The sequence below is a fragment of the Elephas maximus genome, chromosome 7, assembly GCF_024166365.1.
Source record: "Elephas maximus indicus isolate mEleMax1 chromosome 7, mEleMax1 primary haplotype, whole genome shotgun sequence".
Lineage (NCBI taxonomy): Eukaryota > Metazoa > Chordata > Mammalia > Proboscidea > Elephantidae > Elephas > Elephas maximus.
In genome coordinates this window covers 134078291-134102496 of record NC_064825.1, presented here as the reverse complement: position 1 = coordinate 134102496, position 24206 = coordinate 134078291, and the positions used below count along the sequence as shown (strand labels likewise).

The window sequence follows — 24206 nt, the reverse complement described above, 5'->3', positions numbered from 1 at the left end:
AAATTCTGTTCTGCATTTTCCTCTTTTGATCTGGATTCTTCTACAGAATCTTTGACCAAAATATTCAGCAGTGGCAGCCGGGCTCCATCGGTTCTCCTGGTCTCACGGCACAGGGGGCAGTTGTTCATGGAGGACATCAGCCACCCACTCCACTTCCTCCTCTTGTCCTTAACACTCCTTCCTCCGCAGGGTTTTCAACGGCTGATTTTCCAAACACAGGTCACCAGGCCTTTCTTCTGAGGCCCCTCTGGGTAGACTAAACCCTCTGAATTTTCAGTTAGCAGCTGAGCATGTTAACTATTTGCACCACCCAGGGACTCCATAATAACAATGTTGTTGTTGTTGTTACGTGCTGTCAAGTTGGTTCCAACTCACAGTGACCCTGTGCGCCACAGAACGAAGCACTGCCCAGTCCCGCGCCACCCTCACAATCGTTGTTACGCTTCAGCCCATTGCTGCAGCTGCTGTGACACTCCGTCTCATTGAGGGTCTTCCTCTTTTCCGCTGACCCTGTGCTATACCGAGCACGATGTCCTTCTCCAGGGACTGGTCCCTCCTGATAATATATTTAAAGTATGTAAGACGCAGTCTTGCCATCCTTGCCTCTGAGGAGCATTCTGGTTGCGCTTCTTCCAAGACAGCTGTGTTCGTCCTTTTGGCAGTCCATGGTATACTCAATATTCTTCGCCAACACCACAATTCAAAGGGGTCAACTCTTCTTTGGTCTTCTTTATTCATTGTCCAGCTTTCACATGCATACGATGCTACTGAAAATACCATGGCTTGGGTCAGGTGCCCCTTAGTCTTCAGGGTGACATTTTTGCTTTTCAACACTTTAAAGAGGTCCTTTGCAGGATTTTCCCAATGCAATGCGTCTTTTGATATCTTGACTGCTACTTCCATGCGTGTTGATTGTGGATCCAAGTAAAATGAAATCCTTGACAACTTCCATCTTTTCTCCATTTATCATGATGTTGCTTATTGGTCCAGTTGTGAGGATTTTTGTTTTCTTTATGTTGAGGTGTAATCCGTCCTGAAGGCTGTGGTCTTTGATCTTCATTAGTAAGTGCTTCAAGTCCTCTTCACTTTCAGCAAGTAAGGTTGTGTCATCTGCATAACACAGGTTGTTAATGAGTCTTCCTCCAATCCTGATGCCCTGTTCTTCTTCATATAGTCCAGCTTCTCGGATTATTTGCTCAGCATCCAGATTGAATAGGTATGGTGAAAGAGCACAGCCCCAACGCACACCTTTCCTAACTTTAAACCAATCATTATCCCCTTGTTCTGTCCGAACAACTGCCTCTTGATCTATGTAAAGGTTCCTCATGAGCACAATTAAGTGTTCTGGAATTCCCATTCTTCGCGGTGTTAGCCATAGTTTGTTGTGATCCACACAGTCGAATGCCTTTGCATAGTTAATAAAACACAGGTAAACATCCTCCTGGTGTTCTCTGCTTTCAGCCAGGATCCATCTGACATCAGCAATGATATCCCTGGTTCCACGTCCTCTTCTGAATCCAGCCTGACTTTCTGGCAGTTCCCTGTCGATATACTGCTGCAGCCGTTTTTGAATGATTTTCAGCATTAAAAAAATTTTTTTCTTTGCCCAAAGCGTGGTTATGTTTTTTTCCTTTAAAAAAATTTTTTTATTTGTACTTTAGATGAAGGTTTACGGAACAAACTAGTTTCTCATTAAACAGTACATGTATTACTTTATGACATTGGTTAACAACTCCATAACACGTCAACACTGTCCCTTCCCAACTTTGGGTTGCCTATTACCAGCTTTCTGGTTGTACTTCTTCCAAGACAGATTTGTTCGTTGCCTTGGCAGTCCATGGTATATTCAATATCCTTCGCCAACGCCACAATTCAAAGGCATTGATTCTTCTTCGGTCTTCCTTATTCATTGTCCAGCTTTCACATGCATATGAGGCGATTGAAAATACCATGGCTTGGGTCATGTGTACCTTAGTCTTCAGGGTGACATCTTTGCTTTTGAACACTTTAAAGAGGTCTTTTGCAGCAGATTTGCCCAATGCAAAGTGTATTTTCATTTATTTAGGGTGCTTTAGGTGAAAGTTTACAGCTCAAGTTAATTATTCCTGCAAAAATTTGTACACATATTGTTTTATGACCCTAGTTGCAATCCCTACAATGTGACAGCACACTCCCTTTTCCACCCCGGGTTTCCCATGTCCTTTCAACCAGCTCCTGTCCCTCTCTGCCTTCTCATCCCACCTCCAGACAGAAGCTGCCCATTTAGCCTCATGTATCTACTTGAGCTAAGAAGCACACTCTTCACGAGTATCATTTTACGTCTTGTAGTCCAGTGTAATCTTTGTCTGAAGAGTTGGCTTCAGGAATGGTTTTAGTTCCGGGTTAACAGAGAGTCCGGGGCCTTGTCTTCCGGGGTTCTTCTAGTTTCAGTCAGACCATTAAGTGAATCTGAGTTCTGCACCACACTTTACTGCTGCTCAGTCAAGGACCGTCTGTTGTGTTCCTTGTCAGGGCAGTCATTGATGGTACCCAGGCACAATTTAGTTCTTCTGGTCTTAGGCTAATGGAGGCTCTGGCTTATGTGCCCCTTTTGTCTCTTGCTATAAGTCAGAATCGACTCGACAGCAATGGGTTTTTTGTCTCTTAAGCTAATATTTTCCATGTCTTTGATGTTCTTCACTCTCCTTTGCTCCAGGACCAATGGATCCATCTTAGATGGCTGCTCACAAGCTTTGAAGACCCCAGGCACCACTCACCAAAGTGGGATGCATAACATTTTCTTAATAACTTTGTTATGCCACTTGACCTAGATGTCCCCCAAAACCATAGTCCTTAGACCCTGCCCCGATACTCTGTCCCTCGAGGTGTTTGGTTGTGTTCAGGAAACATCTTAGCTTTTGGTTTAGTCCTGTTGTGCTGACTTCCCCTGTATTGTGTGTTGTCCTTCCCTTCACCTAAAATAATTCTTGTCTACTATCTAGTTAGTGAATACCCCTCTCCCTCCCTCCCCACCCTGGTAACCATCAAAGAATGTTTTCTTCTGTGTTTAAAACTTTACTTGAGTTCTTATAATAGTGGTCTCACACAATATTTGTCTGTTGCATTGTTTGGATTCTTGACTGCTGCTTTCATGGGTGTTGATTCCAGATCCAAGTAAAATGAAATCCTTGACAACTTCAGTCTTGTCACTGTTTATCATGATGTTGCTTATTGGTCTAGTTGTGGGGATTTTTGTTTTCTTTATGTTGAGATGTAATCTATACTGAAGGCTGTAGTCTTTGACCCTCATCAGTAAGTGCTTCAAGTCCTCTTCACTTTCAGCAAGCAAGGTTGTGCCATCTGCATAACGCAGGTTGTTAATGAGTCTTCCTCCAATCCTGATGTCCCGTTCTTCTTCATATAGTCCAGCTTCTCGGATTATTTGCTCAGCATACAGACTGAATAAGTACGGTGAAAGGATACAACCATGACCCACACCTTTCCTGACTTCGAACCAATCAGTACCCCCTTGTTCTGTGTGAACAACTGCCTCTTGATTTATGTACAGGTTCCTCATGAGCACAATGAAGTGTTCTGGAATTCCCATTCTTTGCAGTGTTATCCATAATTTGTTATGATCCACACAGTCGAATGCCTTTGCATAGTCAATAAAACACAGGTAAACATCCTTCTGGTGTTCTCTGCTCTTAGCCAGGATCCATCTGACATCAGCAATGATATCCCTGGTTCTAGGTCCTCTCTGATTCGGGCCTGAATTTCTGGCACTTCCCTGTCGATACACTGCTGCAGCTGCTCTTGAATGATCTTCAGCAAACTTTTGCTTTCATGTGATATTACTGATATTTTTCTATGCTTTCCTCATTCGGTTGGATCACCTTTCTTGGGAATAGGCATAAATATTGATCTCCTTCCAGTCGGTTGCCCAGGTTACTATCTTCCAAATTTCTTGGCATAGATGAGTGAGCACTTCCAGCACTGCATCCGTTTGTTGAAACATCTGAATTGGTATTCCATCAGTTCCCGGAGCCTTGTTTATTGCCAACACCTTCAGTGCAGCTTGGACGTCTTCCTTCAGGACCATCGGTTCCTGATCATATGCCACCTCCTGAAATGGGTGAATGTCAACCAATTCTTTTTGATATAGTGACTCTATGTATTCCTTCCATCTTTCATCTTATTTTGATGCTTCCTGCATTAATATTTTCCCTGTAGAATCCTTCAACCTTGCAGCTGGAGGCTTGAATTTTTTCTTCAGTTCTTTTAGCTTGAGAAATGCTGGTGTTCTTCCTTTTTGGTTTTCTAACTCCAGGTCTTTGCACATGTCATTACAATACTTGGTCTTCTCGAGCTGCCCTTTGAAATATTCTGTTCAGCTCTTTTGCTTCATCATTTCTTTTGTTTGCTTTAGCTACTTGACGTTCAAGAGCAAGTTTTAGAGTCTCTTCTGACATCCGTCTTGGTCTTGTCTTTCTTTCCTGTATTTTTGATGACCTCTTGTTTTCTTCATATATTATGTCCTTGATGTCATTCCACAACTCATCTGGTCTTCAGTCATTCATGTTCAATGCTCAAATCTGTACTTGAAGCAGTCTCTAAATTCAGGTGGGATGTACTCAAGCGTGTAAATTGGCTCTCGTGGACTCGTTCTAATTTTCTTCAGCTTTTCAACACGAACTTGCTTATGAGCAATTGATGGTCTGTTCCTCAGTCTCCCCCTGGCCTTGTTCTGATTGGTGATACTGAGCTTTTCCATCGTATCTTTCCACAGATGTAGTCAGTTTGATTCCTGTGTATGCCATCTGATGAGATCCACATGTATAGCCCGTGTTTATGTTGTTGACAAAATGTATTTGCAACGAATAAGTCATTGGTTTTACAAAATTTCATCGTGCGATCTCCAGTAACATTTTTACCTCCAAGGACGTATTTTCCAACTACTGATTCTTCTTCTTTGTTTCCAACATTCTCGTTCCAATCACCAGTAATTATTAATGCATCCTGATTGCATGTTTGGTCTATTTCAGATTGCAGAGTTCGGTAAAAATCTTCAACTTCTTCACCTTTGGCTTTAGTGTTTGTGCATAAATTTGAATAATAGTCGTGTTAACTGGTCTTATCCTATCACTGACAGCATTGCACTTCAGGACTGATCTAGAAATGTTCTTTTTGACAATGAATGCAATGCCATTCCTCTTCAAGTTGTCATTCCCAGCATAGTAGCCCATATGATTGTTCAATTCAAAATGGCCAATACCAGTCCATCTCAGCTCACTAATGCCTAGGATATTGATGTTTTTGCGTTCCATTTCATTTTTGATGACTTCCAATTTTCTTAAATTCATACTTTGTACATTCCATGTTCTGATTACTAATGGATGTTTGAAGCTGTTTCTTCTCATTTTGAGTTGCGCCACATCAGCAAATGGAGGTCCCAAAAGCTTGACTCTATCCCCGTCATTAAGGTTGACTCTACTTTGAGGAGGCAGCTCTTCCCCAGCCATCTTTTCAGTGCCTTCCAACCTGAGGGCTCATCCTCCAGCACTATATCAGACAATGTTCCGCTGCTATTCATAAGGTTTTCATTGGCTAATTTTTTTCAGAAGTAGACTGCCGGGTTCTTCTTCCTAGATTGTTTTAGTCTGGAAGCTCAGCTGCACCTGTCCATCATGGGCGACATTGCTGGTGTTTGATTATCGGTGGCATAGCTTCCAGCATCACAGCAACACGCAAGCCACCATAGTAGAACAAACTGACAGATGTGGGGGCCCCTCCTGCTGGCACTCATGAAAGGCAGCCCCACACTCCGGAACCGAGCTGGTGGGCTCCTGATCCTTTGAATCCTAGAAGGCTGTGCCCCACCCCTTGAAACCCCAGAAGCCACGGTTCCACCCTGAGAGATTCCAGATGCCGTGGCCCTACCTTTGAGACTGAGGCAGCTCTGCTTCCTGCGTTCCTTGTCTCGTTAGTTTCTGCTTCCTGGTTCCTTGGCTTCTCTGCCCCTCAAGCCCTTGGGCCATCTGGCATCTGTCCCGTTCGGGCAAGTGTTCCAAAGCTCATTAGCTTTATCGATAAGTGCCTGGAGGCACCCCACTCTGCCAGTAAACTTCATCTGGAAGGCGCTCAGCTGTCTTGCTCCATGTGTTCAACTATGCTATTATTTAAATAATAATAACGTATAAAATACATAAAAATAAAAGCCTGATGGTATGGCATCATCTTCTCAACCCTATAACATTTCTGACACTCACTTCCCCCCTAACCCAGAACATTAGGACAATGTTGGGACAGCACGGTGGGCTAATGAAGGAGACATGTGGTGATGGGGGGCTGTGCCCACTTATGTCCAGTCCAGTCTCCAAGCTTACTGGCTTCCACTGGGACAACTGACTGCTCCTTCCCTCTTGGAGGCCAGTCTGTAGCTCAATTTGACAAAAGAAGAAACGGGTCTTAGGGAGCCGTAGAGCAGCATTTCCCAACGTCTGGTTCCCCTGGAGTGCAGGGGCTGATTCTGAAGGGAACCCAGACCACCTAGGAAATAAACGGTTGTAGGGGGCAGTGGTGCTTAGCAGCAGAATTCTCACCTTCCTTGCTGGAGACCCGGGGTCGGTTCCCAGCCAGTGTACCACACGTGCAGCCACCACCCGTCTGTCGGTGGACGCTTGTGTGTTGCTGTGATGCTGAACAGGTTTTATCAGAACTTCCAGGCTAAGATAGACTAGGGAGAAAGGCCTGGCAACCTGGTTCCAAAAATCAGCCTATGAAAACCTTATGGATCACAAGGTCTGATCTACAACAGATCATGGGGATGGTGCAGAAGCAGGCAGCGCTTTGTTCTGTTGTGCTTGGTGTCTCTGTGAGTCAGGATCCATCTCCATTAGCACAATAAGACAGACCACCATACAACAGCAGAGGTCAGGGGGAAAGGAATGAAGCTTGATGGTGGTTTGCAGAGGACTCGAGCCTGGGAGACACTGGCCTAGCTGGTAAGGAGCAGGCCTGTCAGGCCCTCAAGCTGACTGCCTGTATCTTGAATGTCACACTGGCCTTGGTTTGTCCATAGACCGCCAGGCAGGACAGATGCCTGTCCTGGGGGTGGTTACAGCTCATGGGGGAGACAGACCCCTGCAGGAGAGCCTCCAGGCTGTGGGAGGCAAAACCAGGGCTCCTCAGGCTGGACTCCAGGGCTCCCCAGCTCGTTCTGACCTGCGTCAGCCCCTGAAATGACCTCGTGTCTAAGATCCCCAAACCCAGCCCCAGCCCCAGGGAGCAAGATGAGGGCTGAGTACAAATGGTCATGTTTTCTTAAAACATGGCAAACCCTGATCTAAGCCCCGGGTGATGGAGGTTCTGCTGCATAAAGAAAGGAGAGTTAAATCCCCTCTAACAACGCGATTCCAGCGTCAGGCTTGGCCTCAGGGTGGGCTGTGGTGTGGAATTAGTGCATTTGGGAACCCAGAGCAGCAGGTCGGCTCCCTCAACTCCACACTGTCAGTGGGGGAAGGTACTCACTCTCTCATCAAACCAAGTCAAATAGCTCACCGTTTGACATTTTCTTCGGACTTTTACGTTACCTAGCCCACCCAGCATTAACTTCAGAGGCGGATGACCCCGTAAGCAAGGTAAGCACAGGCTTACTTGTGCTTACTTAGTATTCTGTAAGTAAGTAAGCATAAGTAAGCCTGTGCTTACCTTGCTTACAGAGTCATCCACCCCTGTCAGGGATTGTAAATTTGAAAAGAGGCTTCAATTCTGTAAGAAGGTGCTGTGGGGTTGGGAGAGAGACAGATGGCAGCCATAGCTAGAAGCAGAATCTTTGATGTGGTGAAAAAATGTGACCTTGTTCACTACAGATGATCCTGTAAGCAAGGGAAGCACAAGACACCACAGATTAGTAAGTAAGCACAAGTAAGCCTGTGCTTACCTTACCTATTGGATAATCAGTCCCTGGTTGATTTCCTTAACTCTGATCCACAGAAGGACACAGGAACGGGCCTTTTTAAAACTGGAAGCTTTCCAAATGACGCCCTGTGTTTCCCAGCAGTGGCAATAGATCAAATTTATTGCTTTATCAATCGTACCCTTTTTTTTCTTAATATCTTCTACTGCCTTCATAAAAAATGGAAGCATAGAAGTTGATCTATACGGGTTACAAAAATCAACTTTACGTATTTGTATAAATTAAGTTGTTGCACCTCTTGTGATGGGTAAGGTTTTGCGTCAGCTCGGCTGGGCCAATGATTCTGTACTTATGCGTGATCCCTCCCGGGCCAGGATTCTGTGTGTATATGTGATTGCCCCTGTGACGGAATCTGTTGTGAGTGGCCAGTCGGTTGAAGGGAATTTTCTTTGGGGGTGTTTCCTACATCCAAATACAAGCAGATGTTCTGGCTTTTTTGCTCGCTCTGGATCCTGAGGCTGTCTCCTCTTCATCTGACCTCTGGTTCTTGGGACCTGAGCTATCAGCTTACATGCTGACCTTGGGATTTGTGGATCTTCACAGCCCGTGAGCAGAGCCCTGCTCTCCAACCTACTGATCCTGGGATCGCCAGCTCCAGCGGCTACGTGAATCAGGGGAATCCTCTATCCTAATCCATGGACTTGGGGCGTTCCAGCCTCTACAATGGTGGAAGACTTTTCTTTGATATAAATCTCTCTACGTATTTATACGCTTTACTGGTTTTGCTTCTCTAGAGAACCCAGCCTAAGACACCTCTTAAGAGATTTTTAACATAGTACATCATAACCATGTATGTTGTTGCTGTCGGGTCAGCTCTGGCCCATGGTGACTCCGTGAATGACAGAGCAAAATGTTGCCCGACCCTGTGCCATCTTCACGATCATTGTTGTGCTCAAGTCCATGGTTGCAGCCACAGTATATTTTGAGTGCCTTTCAACCAAGGGGACCCATCTTCCAGCTCTGTATTAGACAATATTCTATTGTGATCCATGGGGTTTTCATTTGCTGATTTTCTGAAGTAGATCTCCAGGCCTTTCTTCCTAGTCTGTCTTTGTCTGAAAGCCCTAAGGATATTGAATATTGTTCAATATAGTGCTAGAAGATGATCCCAAACACACCATGGTGATGAGGATAGCATGGGACCCAGCAACATTTTGTTCAGTTATACATAAGGTTGCCATAAGTCAGAGCCTCTGCAACAGTGGCTAACAACAAAAGGGTGTGTAGTACCACCTCATTGTTGCTTTAAATTGCATTTTCATGGTGACTAACGAAGTGGAAGCTTCTTTTCACGAGCTTATCTGCCGTCATATATTTTCTTTGCTAAAGAGTATTGAAATCTCCTGCCCATTTTTCAGTGGGTTGTTTGTTTCCTGATTCCTGAGTTTGAGAGCTCTTGTTTTGTGTATTCTGGACACAGGTTCTTTGTCAGATGTGTAATTTGCAAATATTTTCCCGCAGTCTGCAGCTTGTCTTTTCATTCTCTTTATACTGTCTTTCAAAGAGCATAAGTTTTAAATTTTCATCAAGTCCAGATATCAATTTTTTTCCTTTTTGTGAACATGTGTTTGGGATCGTACCTAAGAGCTCTTTGCTTAACCCAAGGGCACAAAGATTTTCTCCTGAGTTTTTCTTCTGAACGTTTTTTAGCTTTGCTTTTTTACAATGAGATCTATGATTCATTTGGAGGTAATTCTGTGGAAGGCGTGAGGCGTAGGTTGAGGTTCATTTCTGCATATGGTTGTCCAATTGTTCCAGCACCATTTGTTAAAGACTTACTATTTAAAACATTTTTAGAATTAATTTTTCCTTTGCTGTCACTTATCCTTTTTTTTCTATTGGGCTTTTGATGTTTCCTGTTCTTTCATATAGATTATTTATATATTTAGAATAGTTATTCACTCTTTAAGGAGCCCTGGTGATGCAGTGGTTAAGTGCTCGGCTGCTAACCAAAAGCCACTAGCAGCTCCTTGGGAGAAAGACCTGGCAATGTGCTCCTGCAAAGATTTCAGCCTAGAAAACCCCATGGGGTGATTCTACTCTGTCACGTGGGGTCGCCATGAGTCGAGTTACTCACTCTTTAACATGTAGGTTTAAATTTGTTCTCTAGCCTCTCATTCACACTTTATTTTGCTCTATTTCATTTTTGTTTTTGTCACATGTTGTTGCTGTTAGTTGCCATCGAGTTGATTCCTGCTCATGACGACACGGTGTGTGCAGAGCAGAGCAGAGCAGAGCTGATCCACGGGGTTTTCAACGCTGTGGCCTTTCAGAAGAACATCACCAGGGCTGTCTTCTGAGGCATCTCCAGGTGGGATGGAACCTCCAACCTTTCAGCTAGTAGTCGAGCACTTAACTGTTTGCACCACACAGGGACTCCTTTTTGTTACATACCCAAACCTGTTACCATCGAGTCCATGCTGACTCACAGAGACCCTACAGGACAGAGTAGAACTGCCCCACAAAGTGTTCCCAAGGCTGTAATCTTTACAGAAGCAGACTGCCATGTCTTTCTCCTGCGGAGTAGCTGGTGGGGTTTAACTGCTGACTTTTTTTTTTTTAATTTTTATTGAGCTTCAAGTGAACGTTTATAAATTAAGTCAGTCTGTCACATATAAGTTTATGTACACCTTACTCCATACTCCCACTTGCTCTCCCCCTGATGAGTCAGCCCTTCCAGTTTCTCCTTTTGTGACAATTTTGCCAGCTTCCAACCCTCTCTACCCTCCCATCCCCGTTCCAGACAGGAGATGCCAACACAGTCTCAAGTGTCCACCTGATACAAGTAGTTCACTCTTCATCAGCATCTCTCTCCAACCCATTGTCCAGTCCCTTCCATGTCTGATGACTTGTCTTCGGGGATGGTTCCTGTCCTGGGCCAACAGAAGGTTTGGGGACCGAGACCGCCGGGATTCCTCTAGTCTCAGTCAGACCATTAAGTCTGGTCTTTTTATGAGAATTTGGGGTCTGCATCCCACTGATCTCCTGTTCCCTCAGGGGTTCTCTGTTGTGCTCCCTGTCAGGGCAGTCATCGGTTGTGGCCGGGCACCATCTAGTTCTTCTGGTCTCAGGATGATGTAAGACTCTGGTTCATGTGGCCCTTTCTGTCTCTTGGGCTCTTAGTTATCGTGTGACCTTGGTGTTTTTCATTCTCCTTTGATCCAGGTGGGTTGAGACCAATTGATGCATCTTAGATGGCCACTTGTTACTGCTGACCTTTTGGTTAGCGGCCAAGTGCTTAACCACTGCGCCATGAGGGCTCCCTTTTGTCGTATAAGGGTCCTTGATTGATACGTAGTCAGGCTTCCTCTTTTTCTTTAGAATTGCTGACAGTTTAGAAAGGCCTTCCAACCTCCCCCACCCCAAGATGACAAGAACAATCATTTGTGGCTTTTCTCTAATATTTTATTATTTCGCATTTAATGGCAGAACCCTTAACGCACACGTAATTTATTTTGGTAGGAAGAATGGTCAGAGGTTTAGCAGTATTTCTGAAAATGGCATGTGTTACAGGACCATTTATTGGATAATCTTTTTCTTTTTTACATGTTTAAAAAGCACATGTGTGATCGGCTCAAGTTCCTCTTAGGCTTGCTTGCTTCATTCATTCACTCCCTCATTCATTTATTCACTTGATGGAAGCATGTTGGGCGCGCACCATGTATCAGGTTCCAGGCTAAATGCTGCCCATCCAGATGAGTAGGAGAGAGTTATTACCAGACTTTGGAAGGTGAGACATGAGGCCTGGAACCACTCTGCTGGCACCTGTCCTGAGGAAGTGTCGGGAGGGCAGGGGGGTCCTGTTTCAGCTTGCACATAAATGGTGAGTAACAGAGGGTCCATCAAACAGGCTCAGTGTGAATGGACAAACACGGAGGAAATAGAGAGCCTGGTGTGTTAGAAAGTTTGAAAGAAGGTCATTGTGGTTGCAGCCTAATATGTAGGCAATTGTTGTTGTTGTTGTTAGGTGCCGATGAGCCGGCTCCAACTCATAATGAGTTCCAACCCCACGTACAATAGAACGAAACACTGCCCAGTCCTGCGCCATCCTCACAGTTGTTGTTATGCTTGAGCCCATTGTTGCAGCCGTTGTGTCAATCCGTATCATTGAGGGCCTTCTTCTTTTTCCCGACCCTCTACTTTACCAAGCGTGATGTCCTTCTCCAGGGACTGGTCCCTCCTGATAACATGTCCAAAGCACGTGAGATAAAGTCTCGCCACCCTTGCTTCCAAGGAGCATTCTGGATGTACTTCCTCCAAGACAGATTTGTTCGTTCTTCTGGCAGTCCATGGTATATTCAATATTCTTTATCAACACCACAGTTCAAAGGCATCAATTCTTCTTCGGTCTATTCATTGTTCAGCTTTCAAAGGCATATGAAGAGATTGAAAACACCATGGCTTGGATCAGGTGTCCCTTAGTCCCCAAGGTGATATCTTTGCTTTTGTTAGATTGATTTTATCCCTTTATGGGTCCATTGTTCCGTCTGTCTATTCCTGTGCCCATTACATAGATGCATTACACAAAATGTTGTTGTTGTCAGTTTGCCGTGGAGTGGAACGCCATTCATGGTGACCCCAGGTACAAGAGAACAAAATGCTGTCTGGTCCTTCGCCGTCCACAAGATTGGTTGTGGATCCAACCTTTGTGATCCTTTGGGGTTTTCATTGATTTTCAGAAGTAGGTTAGCAGGCCTTTCCTCCTAGCCCACCTTAGTCTGGAAGCTCCCCTAAAACCTGTTCAGCATCACAGCAATACACAAGCCTCCACTGACAGACAGGTGCTGACTGCACATGAAAGCCGGGTCTCCTGCATGGAAGAGGAGAGCTCCACCACCTGTTGGTCTAGCAACGTTCTTATTATACTTATCTAGGCACTATTTTTCCTCTTTTGTTGCTACTGGGAATGATATAACCCAGTGCCATCGAGTCGGTTCTGACTCATAGTGACCCTGTAGGACAGAGTAGAACTGCCCCATAGAGTTTCCAAGGAGCGCCTGGCGGATTCTATATATATATATTTCTCATTATGTTTCCCACTGGCTATTGAAAGAATGAACAAATCTGTCTTAGAAGAAGTACAGCCAGAATATTCCTTAGAAGCAAGGGTGGTGAAACTATGTCTCATGTACTTTGGACATGTTATCAGGAAGCCCAGTCTCTGGAGAAGGACTTCATGCTTGCTAAAGTAGAGGGTCAGCGAAAAAGAGGAGGACCCTCAATGAGATGGACTGACACGGTGGCTGCAACAGTGGGCTTAAGCATAACAACGATTGTAAGGATGGCGCGGGACCGGGCAGTGTTTGGTTCTGTTGTGCGTAGTGTCACCGTGAGTCGGAATCAACTCGACGGCGGCTAACGACAGCAACAACGTTGTTCATATAAAAAGCAGCTATTGATTTTGTACAGTCTCCTTACTAAACTCTCTCATGAACTTCCAGCGTATTTCCTTGGATTTGCTATAGAAAATCACCATGCCTTCCAAAATGGTATGTTTGCCTCCTCCTTCTCGATACTTATGTTTTGATTTAATTTTCTTTTTCAATTGCGTTGGCTAGCAGCAGTTCCAGAGAAATGTTAAGTAGGCTCATGTATCTTGTTCTTGACTTCGATGGGAGCGATTGGAGTGTTTCATAATTAAACCTAATTTGGTTTGATACAAAAAAATTGAACGATATTAAAATACTCTCCAACCGTTCCTTTTTTTAACCAAGAAATTTTCTTTTCTCAAATGTATTTCCTAGTAGATTGGTTAATATTGAAGCATTCTAGTGTTGTTGAAATAAACCTCACTTAGTCATGGTGTATTTTTTTTTTTTTTTTTTAGTACTCTGCTGTAGTCTATCTTTGTAGTCTATCTGCTGATCCATGTAAAGGTTTCTCTTATTTGTTTGCTTGCCACACAAACCCCAGGAGCCTGTGAGTTTGTTGTAAAGGGATCTTCAGATATGTTTCATTTTCCAATAACAATGTCAAGTGGTCAACGTTGTTTTGCATCAGGACCACCCTCGCTTCGCTCTGAGCTTGGCTCTGGCTTCAATTCGCATCGTCTGCAGGACATTTCAAGTGTCCTGATCCTAGGCCTTCTCTTCACCAACATCACACAGAATCACAAGACAACGTTTCATCTTATTTTGGATTGCCCCGAAAGCTTTGCTTGAAACGAGGACTGGGATGCAGGATACTGTATTTGAGAAGTGACCCCCAGGAAGCCAGAGTGAGAGAGCAGGAAAAGGGAACCCAGGAGGAGGAAACCCCCAAATAAGTGCTTTGCCAAAGTCTCTTCTGAAAGCAACTGAGGTTCTAATGGGATACTGTAATGGCTTGAAATGTGTCTCCCAAAATATGTGTTGTAAATTCTACTATACCTGTGGTTACGATCCCTTTTGGGAGGAGGGTTTTCCTAGTTATGTTAGTAAGGCCTCATTAGTGCAGGGTATGTTTTAAGTCCACCTCTTTTCAGATTTAACAGAGCAGATTAAGCATGCATGCAGAGGCGGGAGGGGACAGATGCCAGGCCACGTGAGCTCTCCAAGGAACCGAGGGAGGAACAGAAGCTGGAAAGAGACAAGGGCCTTCCCCCAGAGCCGCCAGAGAGAGAAAGCCTTCATCTGGAGCAGGCGCCCTGAATTCAGACTTCTAGCTTCCTAAACTGAGAGAAAATAATTTTCTGTTTGTTAAAGCCACCCGTTTGTGGCACTTCTGTTAGAGCAGCAGCAGATAACTAAGACAGCTGCCTCAGAAGGCACAGAATACCCCCCTCCCCAGGATTGTTCCCCAGCTGCACAGAGGCTGATCACCCCTTTCCCACTGAGCTCTGCTCCCACCTTGATTGAGAGGTCCCCTGGACCATCAACACCCCCGGACTTTAGGCTGCACTTGCACCAGGCCAGGAGACCCGTAGGCACGGGAGAGGTCTCGGGGAGAAAGCAGAAAGACACTCTCGCCAGAGGTGGGACCCAGAGCCCAGGCAGCCTGGCTGGGGGTCTCACAGCTCCTCTGCCCGTGGGCTTATCCTCTGCCCCTGCTCCCCACATCCCCCGGCCCCGGGGCATTGGGAAAACCTTCTAGCCAGCCCTCCTAGCACCTCAGATTCCAGGCTCCCCAGCGCTGGCCGCCCCAACTCATGTTCAGACGAAGTCCCAGGAGGCCTTTCCAAACAAACCCGTGGAAAGTCAATTCACAGAAAACCAATCGACAGCGATAAAAACCCTGGTTAAGATTCGGAGAAACATGGGAGACTTGTCTGCAGGGGAATCAGGGTGACTGGTAAGATTTGGGAATGTTTGTAGTATCGGGTTTATGTGACTGAGCTAGATGTTGTCATGGAATTACGGGCAAATGAAAACATTTTCCAGCATTTGCTGTGCAGGGGACGTGAGGCCAGTGGGCCTCTTGCTGAAAGCGGTACCTGCCAGGGACGATGGAACGGGACACACTTGCTGGCTGGGGTACCTGCCTTTACCTGGCTTTGACCTTGGGCAAGTCCCATCCCTTCCTGGGCCTCAGTTTCCCACCTGCAGATTGAAGAGTTGGGCTAGGTCGTCCCTTGGGTCCCTTCCTACTTGTTGTTGTTGTTGTGTTAGGTGCCATCGATTCAGGCAGCCTGAGAAACCCTCTCTGAAGAGGTGCTAGCCTCCAAAGACGTCACCCCATGCCCAGGAGCTTTGCGGTGTCAGAGACTGACAAGGATCACCCTGCGGAAGGCTTTGAGCATCTGGGTTAGCCCAAGGCACAAAATATTTCTAACGCTTTTCCCAGGGCCGGGAAGTTGGAGAAGTCTCGTATCCCTTAGTGGTATGATGCCCCAGTTTCGACTTGTCTGTAAGCGAGCTGGTCCTCCCTGGATAGCCCTAGAGTGCTCCGGGCACAGCGGGCAACCCACAAATGTGGTGACTGACCATTGGCTCTTCCAGGTTTTGCAAGGAAAAAAAGAAAAGATTATCAAATAGAAAAGCCCTCTCTTTCTGCAAGCTCGTTCAGCCTCTCCTTTGACCACACCAGACATGTTGAGGCTGTTCAGGGAAAACAAAAAAACAAACCAAACCCATTGCCATCAGGTTGATTCCGACCCATAGAGACCCTAGAGGATAAAGAAGAACTGCCCCATAGGGTTTCCAAGGAGCGGCTGGTGAATTCGAACTGCCAGTGACTACCTTCTGGTTAGCGGTCTTAGCTCTTAACCACTACGCCACCAGGGTTTCCGTTCAGGGAAAGGGGCTTACAAAACCAAGAACAGCGGAGTTCTAAGATCTCAGCAGCAAAAAGGACCCACATTCTTCTGAACTGCAGCTGCTAGGTGCTAGTGATGCGTGCTTTTACAAGCCCGCCAGAAATGCTTCAGGTAAGCAAGGATTTAGTGAAGGTTTGAAGGCCCAAACCACCCAAGGAGACAGGCTGGCTGTTGGGGGGCAAAGGTGCCCCCTTACCCTGAGGCAGACGCCTCCTCAGGGGGGTCAGGAGCACAGAAAGGCTGCTGCGGTGTTTTCAGATCCTGAGCCTTTTTCCTAAGAGGTTTGTAAAGACTTGAAGGGTGTTGCTTAATCTGAGTACAAGGCTGAACTGGATATCTCTAAACAGACACAGAGAAACTGGGACGTAAGCAGGGGACTGTCCTTAAAATGCCAAAATACAGGCTCTCACAGAGCGCCATTGTTGGGCCACAAACAGATCAGAGGGAGGGGGTAACCCGAGGGGGGTCTGCTTGGTGGGCAGGCCGGAGGAGGCCTGGGTCCCTAGGGCGGTATTTCTCGAACACAGCAGAATGGCCTCGCGCTGGAGCCCTCTGTGGGGACGGCAGCAATGTTTACAGGGGAATTCTGGCCAGCTGCCTCCCAGGCCATCCACAGTGGTGGTCCCAGGAACCTGGGAAGGATGGCCTGGGAGGTGGCAACCCGGTTGATCTCGACATGTTCTTTTTGACAATGACCGCCACGCCATTCCTCTTCAATTGGTCATTCCCAGCAGCTGCCGCATGGTAGACCATATGATGGTCTGATTCAGAATGGCCGGCACCGGTCCATTTCAGCTCCAGCACCTGGGATACCTGGTAGCCGCCCTCAGGGAGTTACAGTGTTTACTCCATGTGTGTCCTGCAATGTTCCTGCCTCCAAACAAAACTTTTTTTTTTTTGGACCTAAATGCTTTTAAAGACTTCTTTGAAATGTAGGGCAATTATGCAAGCAGGAGAAAAAAAAAAAAGAGAATCTAGAGCAAATATTTAACTTTGCCTTTGGTATGTTGAAGTCAGCGGCCCATGCCTGCACCTCTCAGGCCTGTCGCGGAAGACTGACTTTAATATCTGTATCTGTATATGGAGTCTTCACCGCTCCTTCTTCAGGGGGACACAGATTGGGGCTTTGCACAATAAAAGCCTACAACACCAGGAAGCCCCGATTCTACACCACAGCCTGGAGGCCGGTGTTGCCCCCTCTCCCTTTCAGACTGCAGACCTTGGTGGCAGGAAGTGCCCCCCCCATGTTGGAAACCCTGGACGCAGGAACTGTAATGGCTTGTCCGGAGATACACAGTTGGCACCGAGTGGAATCTCCAGTGAAGGTTAGGGTCCAGAGGAGCTGTAGCAGCCGGGGGCCTGAGGATCAGGTTGGGGAAGGGCAGAACGGCCACATCGCAGCTGCCAGCTGAACCCCGGCTCCTGACAAGCCCCTTTGGTTTTGGCCAACCTCGCCCCCTGAAGTCCTGGGTGAGAATAGGACTCCCGGGCGTCTCTGGAGGGCGGCTTTTCGCTTCTTGGGCCCCCCAGAGCAGTCGGCTTTTATTGCCGCCCAGTTTAGCGGAGACGCTGGACAGAGGGCGCCCCCGACCTGGTGGCCCCAGAGCAGAGGCCCGCGTGTCACCAGGTACAAAGTTTTCATTGGCTCTGCACACCTTTGGATACGCAGGCAGCCTCGGTTTTCCCGAATCATTAGCATAAGAGACTCCAGGGCGGGAGCGACTGCGTGCGGGTGAATCGTGTGGAAGGAGCCTGCTTGGCAAAATTAGGGGACTTTCTGGTCGCTGGCCTTCAGCCGGAGGGGGGCACGCGCCGGGGCGGGGCGGAGGCGGAGGCGCCCGCGGTCCTGGTTGCCACAACAGACCCTGCAGCCGCCCTGTCGCCGCCGGGGCCGGTGGCCACCGATCCCGGGAAGACCCGGGGCGCCGCCCACGAGGACCCGGCCGAGCTGCCTTCCGCGGCGACAGCACCCCTCCCCCACGCAGCCGGCTCCCCCCTCCCTCCGGCCGGGCCCGGCCGAGGAGCGACGGTCGCGCGGCTCCAGGGAGCCCGGCTGCAGCGCGGCCCGCCCCCCGGACACCTGAGCGGCGGCGGGTCGGGCACACGGCGGGTGGGCGGGCGCCTCGGTCCTCGCCAGGTGCGCGGACCCCCGCCTCCCGGGGCCCGGCCCCCCACCCCAGGGCGCCCGAGCCAGGTAAGGCGGCGGCAGGGCGCGGGCGCGGCAGGGGCGGCGGGGACGGGCGGCTGGGCTCCGGAGCGCCAAACACAGAGTAAGCGCCGTCCCAGGGCCATCGGGGTGGGGGTGGGCGAGGGCTGGGCGCCCGGAGCGGGGTCGCTGCTCTGCGGAGACTCCCTTTCCGCCGCCTCCTTCCGGGGCCGGGCCGGTGGAGAGCGCGTGGAAGCGGCCTGGGCGCAGCGAGCAGGTGCAGCCCCAGTGTCCCCGCGCGGAACCGACCCGCCACCCCTAGCGCACCCAGGGCCGCGGGGCTGGACCGACCCCACCCCGGCCCGGGGTCTCCTCGCCCGCAGGTCGCCGGCTGGGGGACCTGGGCCCGAAGCCCAGCCTAGGAGCCGGGGCCGCCAGGGGGCGCGCGGGGGCGGGCACCGGTGCCGTGGCCGCCCGCAGGGTCCCCCGAGACCTCGCCACTGTCGCCCAGCCCCGCGCCCAGAGCCGCCAGCACCCACTCAGGCGCGCGCGACCGGAGCAGCGGGCTCGGGGAGCAGGGACCGCCCACTGGATGCGGCTCAAGGGAGGGCGGGTTGAGCCCCCTGTCCCCGGGGTCGCGCCGAGCCCCCGCGGGTCCGGCCTCTGCGCGAGGTGCTGGCCGCTCGGGTGGGGGTGCCCGCGGGCGCAGGGGAAGGACCCGCCGCCCGCCGCCGCCGCTGCCGTGAATTATGCAGGTGCTGGCGCGGGCGCGCGAGTTGCTCAAGTTTCCCTGGCAACTTTCGCCCGGGCATCCCTCCTCCCCGCGGCCGGCGCGCCCCGAGACGCCGCGCGAGCTCGCAAGTGGGCCGGGCCGCAGGCTGCGCGGGCAGGTGCGGTCACCCGCTGGCCTCGGTGCCCGGGCTCGGAAGTGGCGGCCGCGGCGCGCCTCGGCTCCCAGGTTTGTACGGTCCCGGGGGCCTGTCCCCTGGTTCGGAGGGTGGGGACATGAAGGACCTGTCGCCCGGGCTCGGAGGGTGTAGGACCTTGGCGCGCCCTCCTCCTAAAGGGCCTGCGCGCGGACACCCTGCTCAGGGCGGGCGAGGCTTGCTTTTCCATGGGTTTGGGGGCGCCCGGGTGGGCGGGGCGGGTGCTTGTGGTCGTGAGCTTTCGCGGCTGAGTCTTTAAAGCGACCCGGGGCGGCTCGAGTGGAGAAGGTGATCGTACCCCGCACGTGGGGCCTTCTGTTGCGGTAAGTGGGGGCCCCGGGGGCCGCCAGCTGAGGATACCGTCTGGTCGTCCTCAGGGGCCACCCGAAAATAAAATGCTTTCCATGTGGACATTCGAAGTAGTAAATTGGGTAATTCTGTGACCTCATTTTGGTTTGAAACTCCAGTTCCAACGTTAATGAGGTCACTCAGCTAATGAAATTAAACTTCAAAATGCAGCGAAGTCATTTCGGGAGTAATCCGTAGGGGGCAGCAGTTGTGATCTCGACCTGGCACCTGACCCACGTGGCCCGGGAAACCGAGCTGGCAGATTGTCTTGACCCCATCCTGTCCCTATTAAGTAATGAGCGGCGACCTACTACGCGCAAGGCACCGACCTACTACGGGCAAGGCGCCGACCTCGGAGCCCTGAGATCTGAAGTCCCAGGCAGTCTCTTCCGCTGTCGGGAGACCCGAGATTTCAAACCACTTGGCGGCGATAACAAGGCGCCTGTGATAAAAGGGTTGAGCCCTTATTGTTTGCCAGAATCGAGGGGAGTGAGGCTGAGAGGGCTCTGTGGCACCTGGGGGTTCGTGGCGATTAGGGGGGAGGGAAAGTAGATGTGACTATTGTAAGAGGGTCCCAGGTGGTAGCTGTGGATTTTTGCCCACGAAGTCCCAGTACCCGTAAAGGAGGCGTGGGGGAGACCCATTTCTTAATAGGAATTCGGTTGTCTTCATAGTGGTGAGATTTAAAACTCGCTGGAACAACATTCTAAGGGAAACATTCCTTTCTTAGGCTCCAGAATTTCTTATTTTCCAAGAAGGAAGGATTTGGTGGAAAGCGAGGCTTTTTTGGGCCCGGACTGCGGGAGGCTGCACTGTGGGTTCTATATTCAAGTATCAAAAAGAGCTCTTTATGAATACTGGGATTTTGCCATCCAGGCGTGGCCCTTCGGGGCCTGAGGACAGCACCTGGCTGCTTTTAACAGATAAGATCTAGGTTGGGGTGTCCTTCTGGCCAGTGTCTCCAAGCACAGTTGGCTTTTGAAAGCTCTGTTCATATTCAGGTGTTTCCCAGAGGTTTTCATTCGTTCTTTTATTTAGCAAGCGCTTCCTGGTTGTGTGCAAGACCCCCTGCTGGGCACCTGGCGGTGGGGGGGCGGGTCACCAGATACCAGAGACTTGGTCCAGGCCCCTGGGAGGGGGGGCTCTGTCTGGGAGGAGCCTGACCATGGAGGGTTGGGGTGGGATGTGACAAGGTAAAAGAAGTTCAGAGTTGTTGTCATTAGCTGCCAGAGTCCGCCTGTCTCATGGTGACTCCAGTCCCGCACCATCCCCATGACCATTTGGGACTGGACCGTCGTGATCCATAGGGTTTTAAATGGCTAATTTTGGAAGGAGATCACCAGGCCTTTCTTCTCAGTCCCTCAGTCTGGCAGTTCCAATGAAACCTGCTCAGCATCACAGCAACGGGCAAGCTTCCGCTGACAGACGGGTGGTGGCTGCGCATCAGGTGTGTTGGCCGGGAATGGAACCCGGGACTCCCTCGTGGAAGGCAAGCATTTTACCACTGAACTACCAACACCCGTGGTTCAGAGCTAGCCCTGCCATGTTCTGTTTCACCAGCGATGGGAAAAAGATTGAAGAAAGAGCGTAAAGCTAAGAAAAACATAGCAAGAGGTGACATTATACGCAGGATATGTTATTCTATATTTTATATATAGAATCTATGTAATTCTGTTGTAATATGTTAATCCTATTATATGTATAGGATTTTACACAGGCTAACACTATTAAAACTGGTATTCCTTTGTAAATATGCAATAGAGTACTAAAGGAGGGATTTCTGGCATCGCTGTGGGGAGGCTCCGTTTGGATCCCAGCACTGGGTACCTGCATTCCCAGGGCCCTGGAATTCCAGCCTCCTGCTTTGCCTGAGGCTGTTGGATCTGAATTCTGAGTCCCTGCTCCTTGTGGGAGCCGTGGGGGAGGGGAGATGAGATTCCTGTAGGAATTTCCGTTTAATGCCTCCCAAGGAGCCTTGCATTGTCTGTAACCAGGACCCTGAGTCAGCAAGAGGGAAAATCTGAGGTCTTTTTTCATCCACGTGATTTCCTGGCTAATTACCGAACCTGTCTGCCTCGGCTGGTACAAATGGTTAACGTGTTCGGCTGCTAACTGAAAGGTTTGGAGGTTTGAGTCCACCCAGAGGCACCTCAGAAGAAAGGCCTGGCAATCTACTTCCAAAAAAACCAGCCACTGAAAACTCTCCAGAGCACAGCTCTACTCTGACATGCGTGGGGTCACCGTGACTCGGAGCTGACTTGAGGGCAACTGGTGTAACTTACCCCATTTCATTCCTACAAGACCCCAAAGACAGGAACGAGTATTTCTCCCCTTCTACAGGTGGAGCCGGGAGCTCAGCAGACTGAGGTGGCTCGCCCGAGGTCACACAGCTGTTTGGTGGTGTAGCCGGGATTCTGACTGAGGCTCTCGGGGGACCCCAGCTCTCAGCCCTCACCCCGTTCCACGGCACAGCACCGAGCAGCAAGTTGGGGAGTGCACTCACAGGGTACTTAGAAATGATTCTCCTGATGACTGTGGTGTGCAGACAGAACTACCACCGGCGCAGACAAACTCACGTTTCTGCTCAGACTGCTTGATGTGGTGGGCACTTGTTCTAAAAGCGGATTTAAAGAAATGTGTCGAGGCGGCTAGTGAATATTCATTTCCCTGGCTGTAGTGGCAATCCTGGAGCCCGGGTGGCACCATGGTTAAGAGCTCGGCTGCTAACCAAAAGGTCGGCAGTTCGAATCTACCAGCGGCTTCCTGGGAACCCTATGGGCAGTTCACCCCTGTCCTGTAGGGTCACTGTGAGTCAGAATCGACTTGACGGCAACGGGCAGTTTCAGTACTGGGCCTGGCGGTCTGCTTCTGCAAGGCCACAGCCCTCACCGCCCACGGAGCAGTTCTGCTCTGCACCAGTGGGGTCGCCAGGAGTCGGAATCCACAGCACCAACAAGTGGCAATACCGAGCTGGGCTCTGTGGTGACAGGGATGCATCTGGCCTCAGCCCCCTCCCTGCTCAGGGGTTTCCTGTATTAACAGGGAGGGGTAAGATCTGCCACCCCGCATCAGGGCAGAGCAGAGAGACGGCCAGGGCTCAGGGACAGTGACCAGGTCATTGGCAGGAGCACCTGGCACTTCCTGGGGAATTAAGTCCTTAAAGGCCTGCCTACCTGCCAGCCAGGGGTTTGTGAGCAGCAGCAGTAATGGGAGTGGCGGTGGGGGGGGGAGGGGAGGTGGGCTGCCAGATGTAGAGCTGAGGAGAGGAGGGGGCCTGGCTTCTGAGGATGGAGACAGGGTTTGAAAATTGGCCCTGTCAGTCATGCCAAGGCTGTTCCTTGGGCTCCAAGTTTTATGAGACTTGGAGTCTTGGGGGCGACGCAGAGAGGATGCTGGTGGTGAGATTGCTGGTTGAATGAGTCCAACCGTTGCGGTCGAGTGGATGCTGACTCGTAGCGACCCTATAAGATGGAGTAGAACTGCCCCATAGGGTTTCCGAGGCTGGAATCTTTGTGGAAGCAGACTGCCACATCTTTCTCCCCTGGAGCCAGTGGTGGGTTTGAACCGCTGACCTTTCTGTTAGCAGCCGAGCACTTAAGCGCTGTGCCACCAGGGCTCCTTTTAGTTAGGCCAGGAGTTCCTGATCCGAGGCTGTGGACTTAAAGCGTGATGGGCCCCAGGGGTGAAGGGCTCTGCGTCCACCCCCCAGAAATCCTGACTGAGGCAGGTGGAAGATTCCAGAGGGAGTGGGCGATTCTCCAGAAGCCTTCTGCCGTGGTCTTTCTATGACCACACTGTGAGGATGGGTAAGTTTTTAGTGGGAAGAATGGCTAGTGGATCCTGCTTAGCTTGAAAAGGCCTCATGGGGGAGGCTCTCTGGGAGGCATCCCTTAGGTGGATAATTATGGCCTATCTACAATGCTCAAAAGGAGCCCTGGTGGTGCTAACTGAAAGGTCAGCGGTTCCAACCCACCAGAAAGATGTGGTAGTCTGCTTCCGTAAAGATTGCAGCCTTGGAAACCTTGTGGGGCAGTTTTACTCTGTCCTATAGGGTCGCTATGAGTCAAAACCGACCGGACAGCAGTGGGTTTTGTTTTGGTTACAGTACCTGACCGCCACCCGTCTGTCAGTCTGTGGCACTGTGGGGGCCTGCACGTTGCTGTGGTGCTGGAAGCTGTGCCCACGGGTATTTCAGATACCAGCAGGGTCGTCCATGGCAGACAGCTTTCAGTGGAGCCCCCAGACTAGGATAGACAAGGCAGAAAGGCCTGGCCATCTGCATTCTGAAGGTCATAGCCTTGAGAAGCCCTAGGAGCAGTCCTACTGTGCATACCTGGGGTGGCTGTGAGTCAGAGCCAACTCAAGGCAACAGACAGCAACGGCACAGTGTGACTGCCTGCTGGGACCAGTTCTCTTCACATTTTTTTTTTTTTGCCTTTAGACACCTGAAAGCATTATTAAAAAAAACTACCTGTCCTTTCATATGTTTCCTGCAACATTTTCTTATGAAAAATTTAAACACTCAGCAGAGCTGGCGGAATCGTACAGCGGACTTCGGAGCTTCTTCCGTTTAACCATTTCCTAGGTTTCTGGTAT

General features: G+C 49.7%; 1 protein-coding gene across 3 annotated transcripts in view; it reads left to right on the top strand.

Moving 5' to 3' along the window:
* Positions 1-17616: 17616 nt before the first annotated feature.
* The window catches only part of LOC126081166 (SH3 and multiple ankyrin repeat domains protein 2-like), a 490404-nt gene continuing 483814 nt past the window's right edge, over positions 17617-24206 (top strand). For 2 of the 3 annotated variants that reach the window (XM_049892759.1, XM_049892758.1), the window contains exon 1: positions 17617-18384. The gene's annotated coding sequence lies outside the window, so the exon portion shown is untranslated. Of the gene's footprint in view, positions 18385-18735; positions 19295-24206 lie in introns of those variants that run through there. The other variant, XM_049892760.1, reaches the window with a different exon arrangement.